The following is a 3641-nucleotide window of genomic DNA, read 5'->3' on the forward strand; positions in this document are numbered from 1 at the left end:
CCATTGATCCTGACCCAGACTTATAATCAGTAATTTCTTCAAGGAGCCCTGGTTTCTTTTAATGAAGAACGGGATATAGAAACCAAGATCTGGGTGTTACATGTGCCATTGCTACTAGATTGTCAGTGCATCTAGACCCTCTCAGCAGAATAAGGAAATATGGGATGGGCACAGTAACTCATGCCTGTAATCCCAGCACTTTGGGAGGCCAAGGCTGGCGGATCACCTGAGATTGGGAGGTCACGACCAGCCTGACCAACACAGAGAAACTCCGTCTCTATTTAAAAAAAAAAAAAAAAAATTAGCTGGGTGTGGTGACCCATGCCTATAATCCCAGCTGCTGTGGGGGCTGAGGCAGGAGAATCGCTTGAACCCGGGAGGTAGAAGTTGTGGTGAGCCGAGATTGCACCATTGCACTCCAGCCTGGGCAACAAGAGTGAAACTCTGTCTCAAAAAAAAAAAAAAAAAAAAAAAAAAAAGAAGAAAAAGAAAAAAAAAAGAGAAAGAAAAAGGAAAAGGAAATATATATATATGCATATGTACCCACACAGCTGTAACTGTTTCTTCATCTCTCTCTCTGTGTATATTAAATACCATGAATTCACTCTGATACTTCCAATTCCAACTGAATATCACACGGTTTATTCTTGCCTTCCCCTTTCCCATTATCTCTCTCTTTTTTTTTTTTTGGAGATGGATTCTCATTCTGTCTACCAGGCTGCAGTGCAATGGCCAAACTCACCGCAACCTCTGCCTCTCAGGTTCAAGTGATTCTACTGCCTCAGACTCCTGAGTAGCTGGGATTACAGGCATGCGCCACCACCATGCCCAGTTAATTTTTGTATTTTTAGTAGAGGCGGGGTTTCACCAGGCTAGCCAGGCTGGTCTCGAACTCCTGACCTCAGGTGATCCACCCACCTCAGCCTCCCAAAGTGTTGGGATTACAGGAGTGAGCCACTGCGCCCAGCCCCCATTATTTGCAAGGAATTTGTTTTTTTTTTGGAGACAGAGTTTCGCTCTTGTTTCCCAGGCTGGAGTGCAGTGGCTCAATCTCAGTTCACTGCAACCTCCGCCTCCTGGATACAAGTGATTCTCTTTCCATGCCCCACTAATTTTGTATTTTTAGTAGAGATGGGGTTTCTCCATGTTTTTCAGGCTGATCTTGAACTCCTGACCTCAGGTGATCCACCCGCCTCGGCCTCCCAAAGTGCTGGGATTACAAGCATGAGCCACCGTGCCTGGCCTTGCAATGTACTTCTTTATTTGCTTAACGAACCTGATATGTAACCTAAGTCCAGACCCTTGGCCTTAACAAAGGGGAAGAGGAGTGTCTTAGCCTATTTTGTGCTCCTATAACAGAATACCACAGACAGGGTGATTTATAAAGAACAGAAATTTAATTCTCAGTTCCAAAGCCCAGGAAGTACAAGATCCAGGCACTTGCATCTAGTATGTGCCTTACTGCGTCCTCACATGGTGGAAGTCAGAACGGCAAGAGCGGATGAATGTTGAATCCTCACGTGACAGTAGATCAGAAGAGGGTGAACCCACCCCCATACATCCTTTTTCATACTGGCCTAATCCATTCATGACCTAGCTGTCTTCCCAAAGGCCACACCTCCCAACGCTGTTGCATTAGAGATTAAGTTTCCAACACATGAATTCTGAAAGGGAATACATTAAAACCATAGCAAGGAGAAAATAAAAAAAGGCCAGCTTGGTCTCAGACACGCAAGCCCCACCTTTCCTGGTGTCACAGCACAAAGATAAGCCCTCAACATAACATGCCTATCTATTCCTCTCCCCTAAGTTGCACACCCACATTTTCAGTGTTCTATAGGACATCCCATTAATTGTTCTGCTGACATTTGGTTGAAAACACAATTTGTCTTTTCACCCCATCCCTATTCTAATATTTTCATTTAAGTCAGTGGCAACACTTAGCAAAAACCTCAGTTGTCTTAGAAACATCTTACTGCATAATTCTATACATACAGCTGGGAGCGGTGGCTCACGCCTGTAATCCCAGCACTTTGGGAGGCCGAGGCGGGCGGATCACGATGTCAGGAGATCGAGACCATCCTGGCTAACACGGTAAACCCCGTCTCTACTAAAAATACAAAAAATTAGCCGGTCATAGTGGCGGGTGTCTGTAGTCCCAGCTACTAGGCAGGTTGAGGCAGGAGAATGGCGTGAACCCGGGAGGCGGAGCTTGCAGTGAACCGAGATTGCGCCACTGCACACCAGCCTGGGTGACTGAGCGAGACTCCATCTCAAAATAATAATAATAATTCTATACATACATGCTATTTTGTGGGTCGTATTGTTGCTTACTGAGCTATCACACCCCTACCTCCAACCTTATCAGCCGGAGAACATGCACACATCAATAATCTAGATGCTCATTAACTTGCGATGGAATTATATCCAGATTAACTCATCGTGAGTTTAGGTTGAGCACAGTGGCACATACTAATAATTGCATCACTTTGGGAGGCTGAGGTGGATCACTTGAGGTCAGGAGTTCAAGACCAGCCTGAGTAACATACCAGGACCTCATCTCAACAAAAATAATAAACAAACAAATAATAAGTTGAAAATACTGTAAGTTGAAAATGCATTTAACATACCTAACCTACCAATAAAAAACAGAATGGCTGTATAGATACTTGAAGTATGCTTTCTATTGAATGCACATTGCTTTGGCATCATTGTAAAGCCTAGAAATCGTAAGTTGAACCATCATAAGTCAAGACCATCTTCACATATTTACTAAATGTTTGCTGCTTGCCAAGCTTGATTCTACATACAGGGGAAAATAAGATATGGTTTTTAGGTAAAGTTTTAGCTCATTTATGAGATCTTTTTTGATGCCTACAGAGAGAACAACTCCTATCTCTTCATGTAACTGTTACCCATTACAGAAACTAATCACAATATTTACATTTTTGTACCCATTTAGATGTCTGTCTCCTTCTGTGAAACTGTAAACACTGAAAAATGTGTTTTAATTTACCTTTGTATTCCCAACACTTAGCACAATGTCTGTTACCCAGTTGTGACTCAACGTTACAAGTAAACATTCATTTTGAGGATAGGGTGAAATCAGATATCTGCTGCCTCTTAAATAGCTTTCCAATCTATACCTTTTCAATCCACCTGCTGTATGTACAGTTAACACCTCCTTGCCATTGGTCTTTCTCCTTTCTAAATCATTCTTTATATTGTAGCCTTCCTAAAATTCATCATTTTGCTTAAAAGCCTTTAATGCCTCCTCATTGCTTTCCGAATCAAACCAAACTATCTAGGTTTAACGTTCAATATCTCCTTCTATTGAGCTTCAAACATACCTCCTCAATTTCATCTCCTATTTATCATATTTCACCCCGCCTTTCACATGACCAACTTTGCTATTTCCTAAATCCAGCCCCTCTCATGATTTTCCCTCATGCTGCAATGCTCCACTTCCTTTTGGTTCACATTTTTAACTTGACTTTCAAAGAGCTTCAACGTCATTTCTACTACGCCTTTCTCTGATTTCTGAGCGTCCCTTTTTCTTACTTCTCTGCACTATTGTGTCAGATGATCATTTTCACTTATATTATAGCTAATTATGCATACTTATCTCCCCAACTAGATTA

The sequence above is a fragment of the Macaca mulatta genome, chromosome 7 (genome assembly GCF_049350105.2).
Source record: "Macaca mulatta isolate MMU2019108-1 chromosome 7, T2T-MMU8v2.0, whole genome shotgun sequence".
In the NCBI taxonomy this organism is placed as follows: Eukaryota; Metazoa; Chordata; class Mammalia; order Primates; family Cercopithecidae; genus Macaca; species Macaca mulatta.